Below are 27237 nucleotides of genomic sequence, written 5' to 3'. Positions count from 1 at the left end.
ACCTCATGAGCTTCGGGGCAAGTAAAAATGCTGCTAAATATTGAATTAAATTAGCAGGGAATAATGCCAAGTCTGGTAAAAATATAGTTTATAAATTTAGAGACGAATGGAAAAACAGTTGGACTTTATACTTCACTTACCTCAGAAACACGCATCATCTAAATAGACAAGACACTACAACACCACACTGGTTTGATGTCAACGCCCAAGGTTTACCAGCCACTTCAAATTGTGCCTTTTATTAGAAAAATAATAAATAAATCATCACAATTAGATTACTTTTCTTTTTTGGGCTGAAATCAAAGACAAGCAACCAGGGACGGCAATGAAAAGTAAAATAGAACGTAACATACAAGATGAAGTTATCCTGCCCAAGTGTAAGCTCTGCAAACAAATGCTTAGAACAAACCAGGAGGTCAACAGAAATATCATATTAATGCCATGAACTAAATAACAGACCAGAAGGTCTACTGTCAGAGAATATACAATGAACTGTACATTAACCTTTACGCTCTATGGAATTTTAATGGATGAATGTCTGGATTCTATCTACATACGTTCCTTTGGTTTTGTTTTTATTAGTGAATGCAGCATAATGGTGATTGACTACTAGTTTGTTTGTTTTTTTTTCTTGAATATAGACTAAAGGAAAAGTAGTGGCTGCCAAGGGAACAGCAAATAGGAATCTTAATGATGAATGAACCCATGGGTCAATAAATGTGTATGTGAATAATAATATACTAGTGCGTTAACTGTGGGGATCAATCAATCAATCAATCAATCAATCAATCAAATTTTATTTATATAGCGCCATGTCATAACAAAAGTTATCTCATGACACATTACATATAGAGCCATTCAAAACCAGACTCTCAAGCCAGTTTACAGAAACCCAACAGAATCCTCAAGGATCCACGGGTTCTAAATGTGGTACTTTTTATGCTGTTGTGTATTCATGCATGCTGTACCGCATATGTCAGGCAGTCACCGCCAAAACATTCTCGCCATGGAAACGTGATTGTAAGGCTATTGTATTCCAAAATTATTAATATCTCCTAAAATATTGGTCCTACCAACTTATTGTTTTTGTTAGTCTATTCCTTGACCAAAAATACAAAAGTATGCCAAACTGCAGCAATCAGCTATTTCAGGATTTTGTGTGAATTCTTGGACACACACAAATGCACGCAGAGGCCTCTTGGCTTTTATGATATAGATGGGGCTAATTTATGGAGCTGCAGTGATTACATAAATAGCTGGGTTAAATTCAGGAGGCAATAGCCAGAGCTGAAGATGAAGCCAGCATGGAAGCATCAAAAACTGCAGTTTAAATCAATGTTCACTTAAGACTAGCTTTAAAGGTGAGTCAGTCTCCAGTGCATGCCCATGTTAAAATATCCATCTTTACAGCAAAAAACAAACAAACAAACAACAACAACAAAAAAACCCTGTTTGGTCTTTGTAGTATCATTCTTTATATTAGGGTGAGCCAAAGATCCTCAAAAACAAGGTGTCTCATTGGAGTGTGACTTTCTGCTTCAATGGCATGTGGTTTCTCCACTGGCCTGACAGTCTGGGAAACACTAAATTAAATGACTGTTGATTTACAGATTTCAATCGATTCTTTCAGCCACAAGTCATCAAAGTAAGTAATGGACCCATTTTCCACAAGCGTCTTATATTTGCAATATCCTGACATTGAATTTGAATTTTGAAGATGCACAGATCAGGAGAAAATGTACTCTGTTTGAGGCCTGTCTCTGTTTAGGCAACAAGCTCTCATGAGAAACTCAACCCAAATCTTATCTGGAGGAGAAAAAACAACTGCAAAAAAAATTTAACAGGCAATAATTCTAGTCATACAATGTTAGTTACCAATAAAAAAAAAAAAAAGCAATATTAGTGTAATATTGTTGTATTTAGATCTTGTTTGTCTACATTCATATGTGTACAGCACCATCTTGGTATAGATACTGTTCATTCTACCGCTGTGATCTATGTGACAATAAAGTTGAATTTACTTAAAGAAAATGTAGCTAATCTTCTATGTCAGTATATTAGATGCTCTCCATAATAGAAAAAAACATATATTTGTAAACAGAAAACATTTAATCATCTACATTACCATTTGTAATCTAACATACATTCTCTTTCTCTCTAATGCACAGGGAGCCAAAATCCGGTCCACTAAAGGGTCCAATCCAGCCCGTAGGATGAATTTGTGAAAGGCAAAAATTACACTGAAGATATAAACAGTCAATCCTTTTACTTTAGGGCCCATATAAAGCTCTACTTTAGTCTTTAGTGGGTCAGATCAGTAAAATGCGACCATAAAAACCTTTGTAAAAAAGGGAAATTCCATGAAAATGTGTAAATTTACAAACCAGCCTTTCACAAAAAATATGAAAAACTAGAAATGTCCTAAAAGAAGTAAGTGTAATTTTACCAATATTCTGCCATTTACTAAAACGTTTTGTGGAGTTGCAGATCCATTGTGATCTGTAAGTTGAAATGCACATTTACAAATGATAAGCAGAGGCAGAATATAGTTAAAATTGCACTTATTTTTCTTAATAAATGTCAGTTTTTTCATGGTTGTTCATGTTAGTCACATTTTTAAAAGAATAGTTTATAGATGTAAACATTTCCATAATGTAATTTAACTTTTTTCACTTTAAAGCATATTGAGATGTTTGGAGTTGGCATTATTTATATATTATTATATTATTAATTTACTGGTCCGGCCCACTGCAGATCATATTGGGAGGATATGGCCCCTGAACTAAAATGAGTTTGACACCCCTGTTCTAATGTGTTATTTTCACACATGTGTAGAATAAATCAGGGTTCTGGTACTTATTGGGAAAAGATCATAGACAGTATACAATTAGTGGATGGATAAACCTTGAGGTTACCCATTTCTTCATAACTGTCATTCTGAGGACGTGAGTTTGTGATTTGGTCATTGCCATGTTGGCAGAGCAAGAAGTGACCATATTTGGACACCTTGGGACAGAACTGTGGGAGCCTGACAAACAGTTGAGCTAATACTAAATGCTAGCTTACTGACTCTGAAAAAGTGTAAACTTCATCAAGCTAGGTAACAACAGCATTTTACTGTTTTGCTGTGGAACATATTAACAACAACAACAGTCGAACTTTCTTTCGGGAAAAATGTAGTTTATTAAGTAAACAGAAACTCCTCAAGTCTTATCCTGCAAGTGAGCAAATTGTCACATGGATCAAAGAAGTGAAGCCACACTAAACACCAAAGTTTCTACTTGACCTGTGATCTATCAACATTGGAAACATTTAAAGATGGACCACCAGATCACTTAGATGAGCTTCCAAATAAAATGGATGAGACTGGAATGACTCCTTGAAAAAGAATTAACTTTTTTATAGAGACGTGCAGTATAAGTCTCTGGTAGCCAGGGATTTTTGAAGGTCCCCAGTTGTCGTCAGTGGTATTATAACTTTAAGATACTTACTCACTGGCCTCATTTTGGAGATGAGGTCCTTGCCCCTGGGTTGTCACACCCTTGTAGAACGTTTTGTTGGGAGATCAATAGCTTAAAAGATTTAGATTATTAACTTGCTTTATTATCCTTGTAGGGAAATTTGGTCTCTGCATTTTACTCATCGAAACACACACACACAGTACCTAGAATTAGCATTAGCATTAGCACACATTAGGAGCAGCATTCAGGGACCAACTCTGGATTATCATCAGTACTGTGGTCAGGGACACTAATGGAAGAATAAAACTAAATGTACCTGTTTTGGGTGATGGGGGAAACTAGAGGACCTGGAGGAAACTGGACGGCATGGAAAGAATTATAAAAGATGTAACAGCACAGAAACAATGTACAACATGCAAATAGCTGAAAGGCTTATTGGAATGCAACATATAAAGGATCTGGTCTTACTGAAAGTTAAACCCAGAACCTTCGTGCTGGGAAGCAGACATCTTAACCACTATAATACCAATGTACTGCCCCAATAGTGGACAGCGTCTAAGACCAATACTGCAACTAACCACCAGGGTGCAGGATACTTTCTTCTTACTTTTAAGGCGTTGCTTATGTTTATATAGTCTAAGTTATTATTTGTCTGCATTAACCAATAAAGACCCAGACCTATTTTTGTGGGTCCTTTTCAGGGAAATTCTGATATTTTCCTATATTTAATTCACTGACTCGTGTTCATTACGGAGACTATTGTCATACAGTATATGAAAAAGACACTTGAAGGTGCTGAAAAGCTGACAAATGCACTTTACCTCAATTATTTACATGTATTGATAGACTTAGGTCATTGATTGAGCAGAGATACAAAAATATGTACAGTATCATGTATAAATTCACTATAGCAGGTTAAAATATTTAGCGATATGTAGCCTGTTATATTTTATATTATTTGATGATTATGTCACAGTCCGCTCCGGCATGGCCGCGGACCCCTCCCTTACAATCAGGCTCCCATCACATCCACCTGCTGCGAGCTGCAGAGCCTGGACTGTATACAAGGTTCTTTTCTGTGGCTGGGTCATTGTACCTCACCACCTACAAAAACCTGGACCTCTTCTAATATCCTTTCCTACTGGACTGACCACTGCACCAGGTTTATCTATTTGTTCCCCTTTCTGTCTTTCTGTTAATAAATCCATTTCCCATTTTCAAATCCATCCCTTCAGCACCATGCATTTAAGTACTATCATTCACACTGCATTAGTATTAGTGATGTGCAGATCATTGGGTTACCCGTGGGACCCACGGGTTACCTGCAGGTCAGGTAAAAAAAAGTCACTTTTTTTCCGAGGTGGGTCAAATAATTCCGCAAAAGCAGGACCCTCGGTTCGAAAAAAAATAGCCTGACTTGCACATAACTAAAAAAAATCCCATACAGGACACTGCTGCTTTCTCCCAACTTTAGTCTGCATGTTGCCAGGTAGGGTGGGGACGGGCAGCCAACGCTAAACCACAAGTGAGGAGAGATGACGGACCGTGAGGTGCCGTATGGTGCCGCCAGCTACAATTCCTGGGGCAAAATAAATCAATTTCATATCAGTCTGACATTGACAAACACAAAAAAACTAAGGGAATTTTATCCATAATTTTTATTGACTAAAATTTACTTAGGGGGTCAAATGAGTGGCCATTTTTGTCAAAAAAAAAAAAGTTGTAAGAAATGCATAGAACTGTGTTGCAATAATGCTAATACATTTGTGCACAGACTACTGATATTATTTGACAGTGGAAGCTATATTTTCAGAAATATTGGATTTTGAACAGCATGTGTATGTGAAAACTTTTGCTGGTGGACGGACGTGACAGTGGACAGACGTGACATTACCCATGATGATCTGGTCAGTACCAGTATTTTATTAGTAATAAACTTATATACTTACTATTGCTAATTATCCTCTTATTCATAAAAGTTAGTATTGTGGATCTAAAACAATAACAGCTTAACAAAAACACAAAATGTGGCAGTGGACTGATGTGACATGGTTGTTACAGATCCCATCATACTGATGCTCAGCAGCCATGTCACCATTCCAGAAATGATCCCTGAGCAAAAACTAGTATCATAATTATTTATTGTATAGTTTATCATCATACTAAAGAGTAAATAACAATATAGAATTGTTATTTCTTCATAAAAATGCTTATTATGAGAAAACTGTTGATTTAAAAAGTGACATGTGACATTCTTAATGTATGTTTTCGCGTAACATAAGCAGGATAGATCAGCACCATACTCCATATTGCAACCTGTAAAAATAAAACATGTGATATGTAGTATATAATCTTGTAAGAAAAACTGGGGAATCTAAAAGAATAGAATATTTGTTTTTCAGGTAAATTCAGTTAAAATATAACTTGGCCATTTGTGACATGAAAATATAGCATTAATTGTGATGAAATTGGACATTTTTGACCTGAAAACATAGTTCATATGACCATCAACATGTTGCAACAGAACTGAAATCCTGTAAATTTGCATAACTTGCATTTACCAACACAAAGTTCCTTTGGGGATTAACTTATATTGATTTCTTATGCACAAAGACATAAATAAGACCTCTAAGCAAATTTTAGCCGTCATAGACTTTAGTTTTGTAAGCACGGGGTACAGTTTCACTTAGTTATTGTTTTTTTCTTTTAATTATAGTTTTTATGTATTTCAGTAACCGAAAATGTTTTTTTCAAAACTAGTTTCCATCATTTCATTAGTTTTCGTCAACAATAATAACCTTGGTGTTGGGGCCCCTGCGGGTCCCGGCCCCCCCCCCTTGTCTCCAGCCCTGGCGCGCGGTGAGCCCACACCGTGCCTCAGTCTCCTCCTCCTGCTCCAGCTCCGCCTTCGAGGAGTGACTGTGTTGGGAGAGGAGAGAGGGACTCTGCGGACACACACTCCCGTACAGGCACACACACACACTCTCTCTCTCTCATACACTCACACTCACACACTGAGCCTCCTTCAGCTCCGTGTCTCTACTAACGGGACAAGTTGAAACCTGGGGGATATCAGCTCGTGCTCCTCTGTCCGCCTCCTCCGTGTCCACCAGAAGTGAGGTGAGTGGCACTAATGTTCACATGTTGCAGTTTTCGGGGATAAACGGCGGAGTATTTGGAACTAAACGGAGGGAAAAGGCTTTTTTCTTCTTCTTGTGAGCGGAGGAAAAGCGGCAGTCAGGCATTAGAGGCATGTTCCGACTCCTGTTCTTGTTGGAGCAGTTGTAGCTAGCTGACTTTACCGCCTCCGAGGGTCAACAAACGCCTTCATAACCCGAACCTGAACCGAAGAAAACCATCATTTCCGTTGCTGTCGCCTGTAATTCAGAGTTGAACATCCTCCCGGGGATGTGGCGTTCCGCCGCCGTCATGTTACACATGGTTTTCCTCCAACAGCCTTACCGAGCCACTTTGAAGCCGTTAATGGGACATTTGGACGCACTTTGAAACGCTTTCAATGCCTAAAGGTGTGTGGAGTTTTTACTCTATGACTCAAAGAAGTGAGATTGAGCTGTAAATGTTTAGGTTTCTGCGAACTGAAGTCAGCAAAGGGAGGAGCACAGTTTGACGCTTAACTTCTGAAATGAAAATATGTGCACATCCTAAAGTGTTGTCTTGTGTGTGCGCCATTGAGTCCGTATCTGCGGTAGACTAGAGTGTATGTGCGGCTTGTGCACAGATGATCTTTGTCAGTCACTCCATTGATCAGCCACGAGGAACTACATCTAGGTTTTCAGAATCCAGTCTTCAAATAGCTTGGTTTGTCCTACTTACACACCAATTCCTAATCCACATCATAGAAATTGCTCTATAGGCAAGTGGCCAAAATGTCCAAATGTGTCCCTACATGTCAACATACATGGTTCTACAGGTGGTAAGGCCTACCAACTACATTATCCAAGTGTGAGAACATGTTTTTCTGCTGTAGAACCCAGCAAATCCCTCCGTTCTAACTGAAATCGTGACATGAGTCCAAATAACTGCAATAGGATTTTCTGTGTTTTGCATTTGCTGGACTGTATTTGATCATCATCTTATATTTGGCTAATCTGATAGATTTAAGAGGATAGAACAGCAAATAATTGTCAGTCGGGTTGATGTTGGCAGATGGATATTACACATTATTTTCCAAACTCCAATCACCATTTTCCATAGGCTGGTGTTTCAGAGAGTGTGTTTTGATCATGATAGGTTGATAGGTGACTCACGTGGACCAATAAATCGTATTTTTATTCACCAGGGTCACTATGAATAGTTTTGTGTCACACCACACACACTATGCAGGGTGTTAGCCTCATAGCATACATGCCTAAGTCATATTTTTGGCCAAATTGTGATATCTGCCAAACTTTCCTCTCCTAACACTGCTCCTTCATTTTGTATCTTTGGCTATGTCATGGGAAAAAAAATAACTTGGGCAATTATGCTATGGGGCTAACGATGTGTAAGTTTGAGTTGCCAGATGCGGGGGCCTGGTCCAAGTGTTCACTTTGTTTGTCCAATCATATTGATTGATGTAGACTGGAGCGTTGATTTATCTGTCTTGAGTTTTATTGTTACTAGAGGTGTGTAAATATATCAGTTGAAAGATGCACTGCAATGTTGACTTAATTATTGAAACATGAGGCCAGTGAATATTAATTTTTACTTATACAGCACTGAAGAATGATGCTGTGGCTGTTCTTTTGTTATTGTTATTTAGCTAAACAATATTTAAGAAATTGTTTAAAGAAATATTAAATACTTACGAGCAATCATTAGTATGAAGTGGTAGTGACGTCAAAGCAAATTTCTTCTGTTTCTTCATTTTAGGTGCTGTGCAAAAGTCTCATAATGGTAGGGTAGACCCTGACCACAAAAGGAGTGATGTGTGGTGGTAATGTGTAAGTTAAGTAGGTCACTTTTATGGTATTATTTTTGAAAGTAATTTCTGGATAAAAATGGAGTCACACTGCTTGCTATTAACTGAGGTGTAAGACATTTATGGAAGTCTAGATAATTGAGGATGTGATACATGCACCGAGAACCACTGCTTTCCTGATTTCCATATGTTGACAGCTGAGTCATTGTCAAATCATGAGGCCAGTAAAAATTCACACCTCTGATTCTTTCTGCAGTACTAAATATGACACATTGTAGATTTTCTCCATATTGTGCAGATCTGTAAATGACCAGTCAAGTAAGTATTAGAAAGAAGTGCAGTGCTAGAATGGATAAAATAATCAATAGCCTCCTCAGTGCCATAAAGACAGAAAAACTGAACTGTTCAGACCTCTGTTTCCTTCTGCTCCCATTCACCCTCTATGTTCACACACGCGGAAAAAGAATGAGAGCCTCAATTGCTGTATTGGACTTGATGTGTGCCAGGCATACACTTTGGTAAGGTAGGAAGTATCCGTGCCTGGATGTGTTGGCTTTTTAAATGTTTGATGTGTGGAGACGTCGTGAACGCTCTCTCCTGCTGTTCCACTCTGTGTCTGCATCGGCTGTCGGCTCATGTTAGAAATGGGCTGTTGGAGTTGCAACAATCTGACCTCATGCAAAACATACGTCAGAGATGGGGCTTGCATTTAAATTGTACACTCCATGGTCTTGAATAGCCAGACCTCTCTCCACAGTGCGCTTTAGTTCTGTGTCAGCTCAGGAGAAAGATCTGGCTGAACCCATTATCAGTCTGGAATAGGGAGAAAAACCTCTTTGACTTGTTTCTGTTTCTTTAAGCCAATCACAGTCGTCTTGGATGGCACTGAGCCAAGGACGCAGCGACTGTGCCTTTACAAAAACTATAGGAGGTGGTACTTGTTTTGGTGCAAAATTTGCATGTAGGGTGGCCAGCCTTAATGATGAAGTGGCTTAGTCCCTGCGAAACAGAACACCACAAGGAACCAGGGAGACTCATGTTAATGCACAATCCATATCTTCATCTAAATTTGTCATTTTTAGCATGTAGGCAATCAATCAATCAAGCTTTATTTATATAGTACCAAATCATAACAAAAATTATGTCATGACACTTTACATTTATAGATGGTCAAGACCAGACTTTTGACAAGCCAATGCACACACACCCAACAGAATCCTCCAGGAGCAAACACTTGGCGACAGTGGTGAGGAAAAAGTCCTTTTAACAGGTAGAAACCCCAATCAGACCCTGGCTCTGGAGGATGGTTGTCTGACATTAAATGTAGGGGATACTTTGCAGATTGTTTTTGTTTTATATCATGAGGTGGGCTTTGAAAACGTAATGTGCAGATAGTGGAAAGGGAGGATAATATTTACTAAACTGTCGATTGGTGCCTGGGTTATTCCAGCAGAGAACTTCCTGTGAGTCAGACGTCACTTGAGACTTGACTCTGACTTGGGGTTTCAGACTGGTGAACAAGCTTTGTGGACTAACATTAATGAAATCTGGGATGAGCTGAATGTCATTCCCTCTGTAATTATAGTGCATGTGGTCATGGATGAGTGTACACTGCAGTACCGAGTGAGCACACCTCAACGGCTGTGCCATTTGTCTTAACCTTTGGTTAGAAAAACTGCATTCATTAAGGCCTAAATAAAAGAATCACTAAATGCAATGCCTGCAGTATCTAAAGGATGGTGAACTGAACGCATGGACTGGATCTGCTATCCAACATTTGCTTTCTACCTTGTTGTTAAGGGAAGTTAACTTGATTAAATGAGTGTTGGCCTCAGTGTTTGCATAAAAATTAGTACCTCAGAACCTTCTCTACAGCTGTATGTTGATGTTAAGGGGAGAATCAAGTTTATTGTGTGTTTTTATACTGCTTTGCAATAGTATGTTTAAAGTGATCATAAACCAAAAATGTAATCAGTGCTGAATGATACTGTGTGCTAATGGTCAAAGGAGTGATGGACACAGTACATGTTTTGAATTCCTTACATGCAGCATTGCCATTTTCTGCTTTGTACAGCCATAACAGATTTGACACTTGGCTTGGATTTGAAAAATAGGATTTAGCTGTATGTGCACAAATACAAGAGAGCATTTGAGTGTATGTGTGGATACAAAGAGGCTCCTGGAAATGACTTGCAGGTCTGCATCACAAACATTGTAATGTTTGATTTCCTAAAGGCACTGTCTGCTTCAATCATGCACCTTGGGTCTTAAGCAGAAGTCTTCTATCTGGCCAACATACACTGTATTGTTTTGTTTTTATGTGACAACATGTGATATTCACAAGTGAAGCCCTCACTACAGATGGTTTGTCAGTCACTTCAGCTTGAATTTTAAGGGTTTTTACACATGATCAGAGTTATGAGCTGTGGGCTATATCTGAGATAGAAGTGGTCTTTAGTCTTCAACTCTGAAATGGAACAATGTACTGGAGAGCATATCAACCAGTGTGCTATTTGGGGGGAGCAGACAGAATAGACAATAGGAAAAGATTGAATTGTCACAAATTGACTGCTGCTATGTACAACATCTGTATGAATGAATAAAATCTTTATTTCGAACATGTCAACAGTGAAATTAAAACAAAAATCAACCAACAAAATATAACTACTGGTACATAAATGATTGATAAGCAAACAAACAACAAAATGAATAAATAAATAATAATAGTTATAGTAAATAAATAAATAAATAATAAACCAAACAAGTCAAGGTCTGAACTGAACGAAGTACAGTGGTGAGATGTAACAGTAAAAATAGAGCCTCAAACACCTTTTTCCTCATGTGACTGATCAGCTGACTGATCTAGAGCTATTCCATTGAACTCTGAGTTTTTGTGCCTGGTACAACAGGACATGTGGATTGATTAGGAAACTGAATTATTCCTCTGAATAATCTATGGAAGAAGACATCACAGCCATTTTAGATGGAAACAACAGAACACTATTTCTTGTACTCATGAGCCATGTGTACCATAGCTTACAGCGCCACCTGCTGATGAAACAACACAGCCTAGTTTCTTTACTCCAAAATAGTTTATGAAATAATTGGGATATAGTGGAAATCCAGCTACTGGGGGGTTAGGACTTTAAATCAGAGGTATTCTATTTCATCAATAATAGTAAATACCCAAATTTTCCCAATGCATGTACAAGGTTCATCCAATTATCAATCCATTCCATAGGGATGTTTCAGTTACAGTTACAGTTTGTTATCATTAGAAGATGAGATACACTATTTATCCCCACGATGAGATGCATATGACTAATGAAAGATACAAAAATAATGCTTTAAGATATACAAGAAACCGTAGAACTTGGTGAGAATTGTACCCAGTGTAGTTTTATTAATGCACTTTTTATTACATGTGACCAACAACAGCCAAACCAGTAATTTCATAGGCGCTGAGGTGACTAATGGTTTTACAGATTGACCTATACTCACCCAAGGAAAAGCATATATTAAAAAAAATCAATCTCAGCATTTTATTAATCCATATTGCATTATTCAATGGATGACCGCTTTGAATCAGAAAATCTTTTTAACGGTAATAATAATTTAGATCTACTTTAAAAGGTACAAATACCCATCTACTTCGTGAGTGTTTGTTTATTTGTTGTTGTCGTTGTTAATTTGAAAATACTCTGATTTCCTGGAGCACCAGTCTCATCCTCATCTAAAACAATATGTTGGTGCAGTCAAACAAAATTAACAGCTTTATTTCTTCCTCTAAACTTACCCTTAACAAAACCCCAAAAACCACACAAAGTAGCATGTCTCTGTGTTGTTATGCCCCCCCCCCCCCCCCCCCCCCACAGACTAACATACAAACTACTTTGGACATTCGCACCACAGTCCTCACGTTACAACCAGCAGCTCTTCTGGTATTTCAGACAATAAATTATTGGGCTGTATAAGGTGTAATGGCAGAAGTCGATTCCTCCAGAATGTTTCAAGGAGCTGTCTGTGATCTCCTCCTGCACTTCCCCCTACGCTGATGAGCCGCCTTCATAATATATTCTCTGTAGTTTTGTACCCTAACTGATGTTTAATTATTCCGACACGGTGATTTGGCTGTTGCTCATAAAATATTGAAAAAGAAGCAGCCCAGAAGGCACACTGAAACAGAGGCTTCACTTATCCCTAAATACGACTTTGAGTGGTGCCAGGAACTGACATCAAAGTAAGGCAAACCAGCACAACACACTACCTCTAAAGAACTGGTTTAATGTCCTTTTTGCTTTTATTACAACTTCCTTTTCGCCAGCCCTCGTGGACATTCCCTCTGCTTGAATAAGAAATCTGTTCTCTGGCCTCCTGCTGGTTAAGACGTCTTCTCTGAGCCGTGATTCCAACCAGTATGCTTGCTTACTATTGAAAAAGCGATTACGCTAGATCAGCATTCTGATTACAGCGAGCAAACCGGCGCTGTCCTCTAATCTACCGTCTTAATACGGAGACGGGAAAATCTTGGGGCAGCTATCAAGGCCACTTAAGAGGCCCTCAAACTCCACTGACCCATTTCCTGGTTATTTCTGTAAGATGTGTTTTTTTTCATCCACATGTCTGAGTTGAGTTTTTCCTTCCCATTTAGTATTAAAAAAGGTTTAGCTTGATAGACAGAATTACTGAAATTATCAAGCAAGTAATTTTGGTTGTATTTATCATCATTAACCCATACAGACCCAAACATCCACCACTGACCAAAATCGTCTACTGATGTGCAATATTTAATAACCTACCTTTTGTTTCACTAGTCCTATCAATACATGTAAATAATTGGTGTAAATGCAGTTTGTCATCTTTTCATGGTCATCAGATATGACCGATTTGGGCATTCAGAGGCTCTGTAGTGAACATGGAAACACCGTCATCTTCTACAACATTGATTCACCAGCAAAACCCATGGAGTTTGATAAATGACAGTGAATGGAGACACTTGTTTTTATGTACAATTGATGATATCTAGGCTGAAAAAGTCATTTTTTCTTCAGTTTTTTCTGTTTTTGATATAATAATCCTCAACTTTACTCTGAGCTTTTATAAACATCTACATGATCAATGAATTAAATATAGGAAAATACCTGATTTTCAATGGGAAAAAAAAATGCAAAATGAAGATAATATTACAATAAATGATGATAAATCACCTAAAAAAGGTTAAATGTGGAGAAACATTCATTTGGGCACTGCCACAAAAGTAGCACTGGGCATTTTTGGGTTAAATGTTGCAGTGTCAACCAGGAGAAAATATTTTGATTGAGAAGTAGAGGGATGTGTTTACTCTTTTATCTGTAGTTCTTCTCAAAAAAGGTAGAAGAAGTGCAGCAGTAGTTTGAGGCCAAATTCGACCATTTTAAGCATGTTAATTATCATTTCACTCAGGTTTTGCCTTAATCTGGGGTTTCAGGCTGCTCAGAAACTTAAGTGATCAGTGGCTGCAGTGATTGGTCCCCTGCTGTTGGGTTGCAGGGATATCCGAACCCCTCATGTGATCACTTGCTGAGAAGATAAAAGCACCAACGTCATTGTTTTGTGGAGATGAGCGTCAACACCGAGCCGCCACCTGCCCGGTCTGTATCTGCTTATGTTTAGATTTGTTTGTTTTCCAAACTCTTCATTTGCAAATGGCCTCTGTCCAAGTGGTAGATTTTCCTTGCAGAAATGAAACTGTGCTGGGGTTTTGTGTTCGGATTAAAATGTTGAGTAAATTTATGTGACTGCTTAGTGGGCCAGAGTTTCTCTACTGTGATTATTGAATGGATGAAAACTCATACGTATTATAACAGTATAAGTATAATAACAGAAACCACCCAGTTCCAGCTATTTTATCTTGATGTCCTTAAGACTCTGGACCATTGCAACCCCCTCACAAACCACCTCAGTTGTTTATGTTCTTTATGTATATATATATATATATATATATATATATATATGTTTTATGGCGCAACATTGTCATACTTAAATTACAGAAATATGTTGATTGCCAGTTCCAAAATAACACACTCATAAAGTTGCAAACATGAAATACCACACATATCGTTAAAAGATAAATACTAGATGTGTATTTCACATACAGTATGTCGTAATGACATCACGGTTAATGTAGGGATGGACAATCAAATTTTCTTAGATTGTGATCAGTCCTAATGTGGAATAGGATTTTTTTTCAGAGGGATGAAAAAGAGATGGAAAAGTTTCCAGGTCGGTTTGCACTCATTTTGTAAGAGCTTTTATCACTGTAATTACAGTGTTTTACGGAGAGCGTTTATTTCAGCCTGTTTATAGCAATTCCTCATTGTCTGTAAAGTGTTCAAGTTTAGTCCTTCTTGACTTGCAGAGTCTGATGTAGATGCTTAATGGAGTCTAAAAATGTTATTGATTCATTCTAAAACTCTGAGACAAATTAGTATGCCACAGTCTAGATAATTAATGGAAACACTGCAGCTGTGCATATAACACAAAAAATAAATGTTGACTAATGTTTACTGCATCTAGATGTTATCAATATTTCAATAAAGTTAATCCAAAATGATGCAGGGTTCCAGTCAGATACAACAGCACAAAGCCTAATTCTCCAGAAATCAGCGAAACCTACAGGAAAACTTAATTTGTTTGTACTTCTTGGTAGTTCTTCTCTGTTCAACTGGACTAGTTTAGCTCTTTTGAAAACATTTCATCTCTCATCCAAGAGACTTCTTCAGTTCTTAATTGGTTTGCAACTCGCCTACATCTTATAAGATGTGAGAAAACTGATAGATTGTGGATTGTGATTCTACCGCAAAGGTTTATCATGTATGATATTTCTCCATTTTGCCCAGCTTTAAATTAAGGTTTGGTTTGGTTGGGTTTAGGCACAAAAACATGTTTTAGGGTGTGTGGAAATTATGGCAGTAGAGACAAAAATAACAATTACAACAACAGGAGTTTTATTAACTTACTACAAATGATCAATCTGTCTACTATCGGCAAATTAGATGAGTAAATTCATATATATTTGTTACATTTTGCTTTAAAAGTTAAAACACAATACAAACAGGATCCCAGTCACTTCCATACAGTAAGGCATATTACCTATTAATAAACACTAGAATCAAATTGCCCTGCAACTGGTATCAGAACGTAAGTTTTATGATTATTTTGTGTTATTTTTGAACCCTGTAATTAACATGAGAACTAATCAGGGTTGGTGGGCCACTGCAGGTCATTTTTATGATTTATGTGGATATGATGCTGAAAATAGGTGGTCCACATCTGCAAGGATACCTCAAACATATATTTTAATTGGTATAACATCAGTTGTAGTAGCTATACAACAGAACAAGAACAAAAACCACATTAACCTTTATTAGTGTTTGCCCTCCAACACAGACACACCACGTTCTATTTATATAGTTGCGTCATCAGGACAAAATTGTGTGATTAGATGCATGAGTGTCAACATTTGTGATAATGCTACTGCAGTTTACAACTTCAGTGTTCAGAGTGAGAGAAGAGCGAGGGGCGGCTAGTAAAGCAGATTGAAGGGCTTACACTACTTTTGTAGCAGGAAGATTATGTTAACTCTAGGGGGAGATTTTCCTTATGTCCTCATGCTGTAATTTTTAAAGCTGAGATAAAAAGAAAAAAATACTTCCCAGATGAGTTACGCATTCATGAAACTGTTCATAGTTCCTGGACCAGGTATTTTGTGAAGGTTTCATTCCACATAAAGACTTGAGCTTATGCAGTCCTTAAAACAACAAATGATTGAATAAATAGTCGCTAAAGTCCCTTTGACACCTCCAATGGAAGAAGGATCGATACCACAGATCATTCTTTCTTACAGCCATCAGACTCTAAACCCCCATCTCATATCACACCATGCCCATGTGCAAACACATTGTAAATATGTATATAATATTTACCTTTTAATCAAAATTGATATGAATACTTATATAAATAGCAGATTACTTTTTTCTCTTAATATTTTTTCACAGCTGTATATTTTTTGTCTTCCCTGTGCTTTATTTTTATATTTGCTGCTGCCAACTGTGTAATTTCCCCATGGTGCAATCATTAAAGACTTATCTTAATATAGTATAGCCTAGTAACCTCATGTTTAAAACATGCATCCTGACTGAGTCTCCTCTAGACCTCCAATTCCTCATATTAACATCGCATAAAGAACATTGTCGCTTCCATTGAAGCAAAAGTAAATTGTATGTCGTCATGGCCTTCATGCTTGCAGTGCGTCCTTTATGACTCAGTGCTTTTAGATCCGTTTGTGATCCTCATGTATTGGTAGCTCTGTGCACATTTCTACATAGAAGCCCAGTCTTGTGCAGATAGTGTGTTGAGAAAAGAAGCCACCAATTGGAGTCGGTGACGCATTGTGAACAGGAAGTGAACTCATAGTGTTTGTGTTGTGTGCTCTGTGCTCAGGAAGACGTGTCACCCGGGGGGGCATTGTAAAGGTTTTTTCCTCACATTGTTGTGGGAAGCGCAGTCACCCTGTCTACTTTAGTTTGACTTTGGCACATGGAAACCCATATTTTCCTGAAGTCCTATGAATGCATTAGTGCTCTGTTTAAGATAGGTTCATCATATATCATCAAACATTGCTTTCTGCCTTTATTAAAAAAAAAAAAAAATTTACATGTGATGCGTTGAACTACTTATTTTCTCTATGTCATTCTTTGATTCTGCTCTCCTGATCAGCAAAATGCCTCTTACATTCGAGGAACACAGCTGGTGAACTTCAAAGACTGAATTCTGCCAACATTGAAAGTGTTGTTGAGATGGTCCCTGTGTGTGTGTGTGTGTGTGTGTGTGTGTGCGTGTGTGTGCGCATGCATGTGCATGCATGTGCATGCGTGTGCATGCGCTTTTTGAAGGCTGTTTTTCTGAATTCTCCTCTGCTGTTTGAGATGGGCCTTTTAATGTCTGGCTTGTTTTGTGGTCTGTTGCTGTCTGCACCCTGCACCCATTGGACCAGGATCGACTGTGCTCCCTTGTGCCTGGATGTGCCAAGACTGCAGCTGAAATGTGTGTTAATGTGAATGTGTGTCAACATTTGCTGTTTGTGCATTGTAATGTTTTGTTTTTCTCTAGTGAGCCTTTGCATATCTTGTATGTGAATGTGAATATATGGTTTGGAGTGTCCACCTTACCTACTGATATCTAGGCTAATTACTTGATGAGATTTACTCTTTAGATATTAAATGCCAAGACATTTTGATACTACATAGTCCAGACCACTGATGAACTGATGTTTGATACTAAGACGTAGAGGTTATTAGCATTTACCTGGATAATTATTGTTCAGTTGTTGAAGCAGTGTGCACTTAGGCTAAGTTTAAGGCAGATCCTGATTGATCTTAATTTATTATATGATCTATTTTTCAGAGGGACTGTACAGATTTTGTCATTAAAAAGATAAATAATACTGTCAAAACTTTCTACTTTGCTAACATCTGTTTTAAGGTCCCATTTTTCAGTGTAATTACAGTATTTTAGAGAGAGCATTTTACTAGCCTGTTCCACAGGTCACTAGGTTATGGTGAGATTATTTTAGTTTTCTGTGCTAAAGCATTTGGTTCCTGCCTGCATTACCCTCTAGAGTTTGTGTAATGTGTTGCTTTGTCACTGCTGAAGAAGTAAAGATTAGGAATTACTGCAAGTCTGTCTGCTGCAGGTGAGGCTTCTGAACTCTGACGTTCAGCGAGTCTGATTTACAAAGATGCTTTGAGTTATGGTAGTGTGAAATATTTTTCATTCATTATAAATCTCTGATCCGAACTCTGATGAGTCCGCTGCAGACGAGGTAATTAATGAAAAACCTCTGCTGTATATACAAGAAAGTGTACATTAGTGTTTAGTTCATCTAGATATTGTCAATATTGTAATCAAGTTACTTCACAATGATGCAAAAATATAGAGCTTATAGTCACACACACAACAAAAAGACATCAGACAAAGCCTAAGCCTCCAGAAACCAGAGAAAACGACAGGAAAACTTATATAGTTATGGTTACATAACAACAAATTGATTCAGTCGATCCAAATCGATTCTTAAAAGAGTTGGCAATGAATTTGGCAGTTGATTCGTCGAGTCTTGAACACATTAGTATTGAAGCATACCCGCATTCTGTGTAGTGTAACAGAGGAAAACACAGAGCAGCATGGCTGAGACTTTGGATGCCGAACCAGATTTTTAACTCTTTCGGTGCCAGACAGTTAAGGGGCTAATAAGCCTTAAAAGTCCCACAGAATTTAGCCGTTTTTCAGTATTTCGCGTCGTTTTTATAATCGAAGTCTGAATCGTCATCAGAACTCATTTTCTAGCAGATGGGACTGTTTTAACAGATCGCTGTGTTTACGATATTACTACAAAATGGCCATCTAATTTGCATATGATTTCATTCATAAATTCATTCATAAAATTTCCCAAGCAGAAAACGAAACGCGAGCTCTTCCTTGGTCAAAAACCGCTTGGTAACATCCAACCGATTGCTACTTAGATTCAAAACGCACCGGACGCAGCCGATTCATTATTGATCGTAATTTGCAAGAAGATTTGAAAGAACGTCATCGAAATGTGAGAAAGAAATGGGGGTGGATGGTTTGTTTGTACACAAATATGGCGTGTTCTCCAAAGCTGATCTGATCGGCCCGTGGCACTTTAAAGGTTGTATTCGTAAAGCCGATTTAATCGGCCCATGGCACTGAAAGAGTTAAAGCTAGGTTTACATTATGTTCCCAGTGGCCACAGAAGCGTCATTTGGCCCAAACGTAGTGTGCTGTTCATGAAGCAAAACCGGGTGGCCACCAGGAACGTAATGTAAACCTAGCTTAAGATAACCTACATGTCATGATTACTTTAGCCCGCTAGCTAGTTAGACACTATTGTGGCAATTATAACGTTTTCATCCATCTCCGTTTATCAGGCCACCAGGCTAACGTTACCTATTATTGACTGGTACTAGGCCTAATACATACAATGCTAGTTTGATAGCCTATACCCGTAGCTGGTTGGAGACTATAGTTTGCTAGTCTCTAGCCATAACAAGTCTAGGTAGTGGGCTAGTGCTCACTAACTATACTCGAAGCCACTGGGGGGATGTAATCATTAGTGACTTGTCTGCAGCCTATATTGCTTTGGGTTAAATACTGATCTTTGAGAATTGAGTCTTTTGGTGTTTATCCAATGAATCGAATAGTCACCAAAATAATCTACGAATTAATCGATTGTTAAAATTATCATTAGCTGCAGCCCTTGTCATGTCTCTTCAAACTTCTGAGCCAGAGTCACAGAATGTTCGTACACTTCTTGGCACATTACGTCTGAAAACAGTGAATGAACTGTGCACTCAGTTTACCAGTCGCAACACCAAATCTTGACTTTTCCAGGTGTTCATTTTCTCTCTCATTGATTTCAGTGTCTCTTCTCTCTTTTGAAAAATCTTCCTTCTCTTTCCACCCCTCCATGCACACCCAGTCCAGTAAATCAAGATTTACAGCAGAACCTGACATTTTGAAACAATTGTACTGTTACAGTGCTACTGATGTAAGGCAATGACAGGTGTGTGTTTTATACAGCATTATACCACAGCTGAACACATTTCAGTCAATCTGAATGGGCTTTTCTTTACTATGGCAGACTTTGCAAGGGAACCTTCACAACATATAGACAAACACTAAACACTCTGTAAACCAGTAATGTTGAGACCTTTAGTGTTTTTATAAACTACTGATAACCAATGCTTTTTCACTCTGATTTCTTAAGTGCAGGAACCCTTTAAAACCGTTAACAGCTGGATCCTCTTATTAAATATTGATGCGTTAGTACAAGTTTGTCTTAAAGCCTCCCTTTAGAAATCCTCAAAACAAGCAAAATCTTTCATGTCTATTAGTGTCTAGACATGGTGCTGGCACCCCCCTCCCTGCATCTTGACTGATCAGCACCAAATTCAGCATAGCTTTAAAGAAGTTGCAGGGCAGGGCAGCAAAGATGTGGCACAGATATGGAAGGAAGCTACAGATCTTGGTTTATGGGCTGATACAGTGCTGATACTGCTCTCTGTGGTTCACTGCTCCTGCTGGGTTTCAGTCCTACCCTCTCGTTCCCTTCTCCAGAGGAGGTCATGTGTTTCTATCTTATTTATTTGAGGTTGGATGTCTTTGAACTTTATCAACAGCCTTCATTAGCATTTCATCCTTACCCAGAAAAGGGATTATGAAATATTTATACTGTAATTTCTTTAATATTAAAGGACAAGTGTACAGAAAATGACACTAAATTTTTATTTCCTGTCACTTGCACCCTGACAAGATGACAAGAAATGTTAAATAACGTGATGCTGAAATGATAATTTAATAAAAAAAAAAAAAAAAATTGTATTGAGAGTTTATAGACAAAATGTCAACACTCTGGCGTCCCTAGTTTGTAGATGCTAACTTACCCAACTTGGAAGTTTCACAGCACTGTCTTGTGTCAAACTGAAGACATACATCACCCCAAAACAAGTTCACAATCTTGTGACTTAAATTCTACTCCAGTGTTCACTTATGATAGACTTTATGTAGCCCCCGTAAAGTCTAAACCAAATACTAAAATGAGTAACTTGAACATTTTTATCTCCACCAAGGAATTAATGCAGTTTAGTATAATTTGACCCATAATCTCAAAATCGACCAAACATATTGCAGCAAGGATTGTTTACTTGTAACAGAAATGGCTAGACATCTGTATCCGTTTCTACACAGCCTTTAGTTTATGAGCATATATTAACACAATATCTTTAACTCACGATCTCGTCGTCAGCCCAGTGCCTCACTGCCATCTCTCTGCTAAATCACATGCCACATAACAATAACACAAGAACATGATTAAGAGGGTAAACGTGGTACAACAGAACACAGAAGAATATACCATAATAAATTAATAACTTGTTAATGCATAAACTAGGATAACCCCCCAGGATCCAGACATACTGCAAAGTGAACTCATTTTAAATCCATCACCATAACTACACAGTGGCAGCAAAACACTAAACATGATTTCCTGCCGATTAAAATGAACTAGCTCAACACTTTTTTAGCAGACAGACACTGAAGAATCACTGTAAACAGACTTGAATAAACTCACTAGCCTAGCAACATGGATGCTACCAACTCAGGAGGAGTCTTTCACTTTCTCTCCACCTTCTGCATGTGCTGCTGGTGTAGCTTTTTGGAGATATGTTAATGCCAACAAAATCAACATGACCTTATTTTCGTAAAATGGTATTCTCAGTTTGAACATGTGATATGCTTTCTATAGTCTATGGTGACTAATATAGAGATTTGCAAAAGATTGCATTCTATTTTCAGTCATATTTTACATCATCCCACATATATTGGATTTGGGGTTTTATCTTAACTTGGATACTTTAATATATTAAGGGATTTTCTTATAACCTCTGTATTTCTGTGTTTCTAAATTTCAAACGAAACATCTGTGGTTTGCATGGATAAATATTTAATCATCTGACTAAACACAATCTCTGTGGTATACTTTAGTTGTTTCACATAATATTAGCCTATTTAGTGCACTTTTAATTAATGTTTTTTTTTTTTTTATCTGGCATATCTTTTATGGGATTTTGTCCCTTTTTATCTGCAGGATTTTTTCCCCAGGATTACACATAATCCTGGGTAAAAGCAGGCCTGCACAGACTAAAGTAAACCCTGTTCTTATACAAACATGCGACTTCTTCCATTTTTAACCATGAGACATTTTTGTTGTTTCTTAACTTTTACTTTGTGTGTCACACAAAACCCTAAGTGATACCTAAGCTGCTTTAACAGCACTTAGTGACAGAGAAGCACAAAACTGTCCAGCAGGACGAACAGCTTGTGGAGATCATGTGCTCCTTTTTATCCTTTTTGTCTTCCTGTGGCTCTCTGAATCTAACATTCACAGTCACAGCTTTGTTGTTTTTTCTCCATTGTTTTTTTTTTTTTTTTGTGTAGTGAAATAAGAAATCGGCATGTACAGCTCTGATACTGCACAGGCCTGCAGTTACTGGGACAGTGCATACTCAATGCAAACTCGTCTTTGGTTTAGTAGTGGATTAGAAGTGACACTTACTGCAGGCTGCCTGAGTCTGAGCCTTGTTTACTCTGGCTTGGTTTTAGCCGGGGACTCAAACCATCATTAGGGCGGTGAAATGACTCAACAGTGAGACAGAGCTCTAGACAGGGAGCAGGAGAAGACCGAGTAGGAGGAATATTTAAAAAATGCTGTGGAAAAAAGAGGATATTCCAGTGTTTGTTGATTATCTGGATAATAGCAATGGACTGGGGGGCACTCAGAACCCAGAGGCCAGGGTGTGCTGTGGTCAAACCCTTTTTCAAAACAAACACACAGCTTGGACAAAAAAAATAAACAAAAGTTGCTCATGTCAGGGTGCGGCATGGAGCAGATGGACGAATAACCCCACCCTGGACCAGGACAGCAGGCCCCAAACATGCTCTAATGTTGCAGTGAAGAGAGGCTGCAGGTCAGGTTTAAAGACCTTTTGTAAACACCCCCCCCCCCCCCCCCCACACACACACACACACACACACACACACACACACAAATCTAGGTTCCACAGAAACCTTGCATTTCCGACACATTTATCCATTTCAGAATTGAGCTGCAGTGCAGGGATCAGTGTTGTGTATTTCGGGAATGGTTGAAAACCTGACTGGAGGCTGTGGATCTCTGTTTGTAAGGCTTAAACCTCCTCTGTTCACTGCACGCACAGACCTACATGCTGTTCTGCTGATGAAACGGCAAGCAATATACTCTGCAGGTGAAATAAAAGCTGTACATTTATATAAAAAAAAGGTACCTTAAGGAGTTAGAAGCCATCTCTCTATAACAAAGATAGAGACTACAAGGCAGTGTTACCCCCAAAAAAGTAAGTGTAAGAGGAATAAATAATCTATATTTTGGATATGGCAGGACATGAATCATTACTGTGAGTGGCTGGTAGTGAAAGGAGGTGAATTATATGCCTTCAGTTAGCCTAATGGGCTGTAAGGCAGGAATACAGATGACTTGGTCTACACGAGAAGACTGAAACTTCTTACATACAAAAGAACCTGCGACTTTGCAGAAATTTGCAGTTCACACTAAAGTCTTCTGTTGTATATGGAAGAAGTCTGTGTCTTGACCATGTGACATGTCATGACAGAAGCACCTTTTGGACGTAGGGTTAATGTCTGGATGTTGCACGAGGGATCAAGCAGGATAATGTCCGAGTTTGCTCACCCGTCCTTCCACCTGTGTGTTTACCAGTTCAGTTCAAGTGTGGGTAAGCAGGGTAAGGGATTATGCAGTAGACTACAGGAGGCTGTCTGAGGTGATACAATATGCCAAACGTAGCCTGTGGACTATTTCACCAATTGAAACTTCACATGCAGGGTCTGAATTATTTGGGGATGGGGGCCAGGTCCTTGGAGACTTGGACTCCCCTTAAAAAATGAATGCAACAGACATCCTGTGTTGCCAGTTGTCATAAATATTTCAAGATGAAACTTGTAAAAATGAGTTCAGATACTCATGAAACAGAGCATACCGTTTCTTAATTTTGAGTAAAATGTTTGATCTGTGCAGAGTATTTAGTGCCAGTTTGGGAAAGATTTCTGCAGGATCGAAGCAAGTCTACACAATTAATCAAATCACTGTAGAAATTGCAATATCAGTCTGTGCAAATATGTATAATCGCAGGCTACAATTTAAAAGGGCCAGATTTGTAAGGATTGAGGGGGAGCTAATTTCAGAAATGGAAAATAAAATAAAAACAACCTGACATTTAGCAGAAATAGATACCATGTAAAAGAAGCAAACTGAAAGTTCCAACAGTTTTTTGTTTTGGATTTTTTTATGCTAGTCTAGGGTTGTATGTATGTACATTTCTAAATGTAACCCGTCCACTTTCCTTGATAACCAAGCAAAGTAGACTCAAATTGAAATGGCAAATCACAGTTTTACTCACCATAACTGCAACAACACTTTATCTTCAAATCATGCAGCATGACACAGAAGCCAGTCACTTTAGAATGAATGCAAAGATATAGGAGTCATTTTATGTAAGACTTTTGAGAAGACTTTTGAAAGTTTGATTTTTTCCTTCTTTGAGGCCATTTTCAAAGTAAGAAAACAGCGGAGATATTTAGATGTGTCACTGTATGATAGTAACGGGTCTACCTATTTGTCATGTTAGCAGTATCATTGCTTAGGGGCTTGAATTGAGTGTATTTGAGTAGAAGTGATGGTCTGCTGGTGTTGGTCTTGAATACATTGTTGGTGACCCCTGATTACAAGTTGTTGTGAGGTTAGTGCCCTGTGAGCTGGTGTAATAGATTGGGTTTATCATCACCTACAGACTGAAGACATGCAGACAAGAGAGCAAGATACTGAGGATTGTACAACTTAAAGGGACGATGCACATTCCTGCAGCTGCTCTGCATGAGCTTTTATGCTGACCGAGTTGGCAACGATGTGCAAACATGCGTAATAGTACAGTGAAAAAGACTGAGCTACTGTATGTTACATGCACTATCGTAGATGATCCAAAGAGATGCTTTGCAAATAATTCAAAAGAAATGTTATGATTATTTGTGAACTAAATTCTTTTTATTTCCTTTTTTGCTTGCTCCCCACAAATTCACACTAAAGCAGTCAAATAATATTGTCAGTAATCTTAAAATCTTTCAAACTTTCAAGCATCTTTCATAAACAGTTCCTGTTTCCCCATGAAGCAAGTGCTGAAATGAAACATTCAGGTATTTCTTTTTCTCTGTAGAAAAGACATTAACCAGCCAAAGTATCAGAGCACTTGAACAGATTGCCTCTAGAAATGCTAAGATTGATGATGAGGATTTGTGAGGATGAGTCCATTTTACTCTATGTCTTGTTTCTTCTCTGATAACATGTAATACAATTTCAAGAGTAGAACGGATTCTGACCTTGTTTCTTGTTTTAAGGTTATCTATAGCTGCATTACCTGATAAAACACAAACGGTGCTAAAATGCAACACAGATGCAATGAAGGTTTCAGTTGCACATCATTATTTCCCTGCAGTCCTCAACTTGCACGGATACAGGCAAACAAGAGGCTTACAATGTGCAAAGAGTAAGAGTGATGTAAATCCGTCAGTTTGCACACTGTCTGCTGGGTAATCTGAGCTTTGGTCTTCCTCTGACCTGCCGCTGACACTGTGGCGACCGTCTGCACCGTGGAAAATCATTCTCAGTGCTTTAGTTTGGCTTCTCTTTCTGCTACAAACGAACCGATGATTATTCAGTCAGTAAGTTTGAATGTGTTTAGTTGTTTGTGTGTTTTCGCTGTGTGTTATCGTACTCTTCAACTGTGCTTTTCACATGTTGATTCAGTGCAAACGTACGACACTAGAGCTGTGTTTTTGCATCAGTCTGCCCTTTTACTCATTTCCACCACACCTGAATGAGGTCATACAGTCAAAGACAGTCAGCTGTTTTTACAGTTTAAACTTAGATTCATTCCCTATTGCATATTTCTGTTTTCACTTTTTCAGTTGATTTTACTAAAATATTAATTTGTTTATCCTTGCCTCTCGGAGGGTACGCTATCATACAATTTGTTGTTTGAGTGACTGCAGAGTTTGATGCCTGTCTCAATAATGACTGGTGTCAACTTTGTAACATCAGAGGCATAATTCAACTTGATGAAAGCTGAAAGGTGTTTCGGTGTTTGTTTTTAAGGGGATGTGCTGTAGGTGAAGTATATATGGCATTTGTCAGTTCCTCAATTATTTTTCCATCCAGCATGGCTTGGACTATGTCCGTTGGGTATTAAAGGTCACTGGCTGTCTGTTGTTTGGTGTGTATGTCAGTATTTTTTTGACCTACTGAAAGGGCTGTAGATTGGCACATAATTATCAGAGGTTGACCAACAATGGATCTTTAACTGCCCTCAAAAGAATGATAGTTTGGAGCAGGGAGAAGCAGATAGCTGAATGATTAGTCGATACTACCAAGAAACTGGATAACTGATGAGCGAAGCACCTCGGGCAAAGCAATGAATACCCAAATAAACAGTGTGGATTATTGGACCTCAAAGGCAAAGTTAAGTAATAACTCTGAAAATGAACAACAAACCAGTCATCAAAGTTGGTGATTCTAGGTGCAGTTTTACCATTTTCCCCTCTTTATCCCCCCTCAAAGCCAGTTATTCCAGTTGAGAATATTAATAACAGCCACATTTCAGAGCCCAGTTCTGCCCATACCCATTGTATCAATCCACATTAATCAGATTTAATCAGTTCATCTCTCTTTTAAAAGGCTTAAAATAAAAAAAATTTAAAAATTAAATTCATCAGTGCATAAAGAATTAAGTGCCATATAAACCTCAAATGTTTTTCATGCAGTCACTAAACTGGGTCTTGAATTTGTATCATAATTAGCATTTATGGATTTATGCCTCTTTTCATCTAAAATAAACCAATACCAAAATCTACCGTAAACTGAAAATTGAAAAAGCGAAGCCACATTTCCAAGCTTCCAAGTTGAGGCAAGATAGTCACATGCAGGTCATATCTGATGGATCAGTAGAGATCAGTAATCACATGTGTCAGTTACATATTTAACCTTGTGTCTGTCTGGAAACACAACTGGTTAGTCCAAATCTGGGCATAAGGGTGCAGAACATATGTTACCTGAAAAAACTGAGAGTAAATACAGAAAAACTGAGAGTAAATACAGAAGTATCAAGTCCTCACTTGAATTACAATATTCTGAAAGAC

General features: G+C 38.2%; 1 protein-coding gene across 2 annotated transcripts in view; it reads left to right on the top strand.

The window, feature by feature from the left end:
- Window positions 1-6407: 6407 nt before the first annotated feature.
- ppp1r16b (protein phosphatase 1, regulatory subunit 16B) overlaps window positions 6408-27237 on the top strand; it is a 152411-nt gene continuing 131581 nt past the window's right edge. Inside the window, exon 1 of one of the 2 annotated variants that reach the window (XM_030134285.1) lies at window positions 6408-6581. The gene's annotated coding sequence lies outside the window, so the exon portion shown is untranslated. Of the gene's footprint in view, window positions 6582-6615; window positions 6989-27237 lie in introns of those variants that run through there. The other variant, XM_030134286.1, reaches the window with a different exon arrangement.

This window comes from Sphaeramia orbicularis, chromosome 5 (genome assembly GCF_902148855.1).
Source record: "Sphaeramia orbicularis chromosome 5, fSphaOr1.1, whole genome shotgun sequence".
NCBI lineage: Eukaryota > Metazoa > Chordata > Actinopteri > Kurtiformes > Apogonidae > Sphaeramia > Sphaeramia orbicularis.
This window is presented reverse-complemented; position numbering and strand designations above follow the sequence as displayed.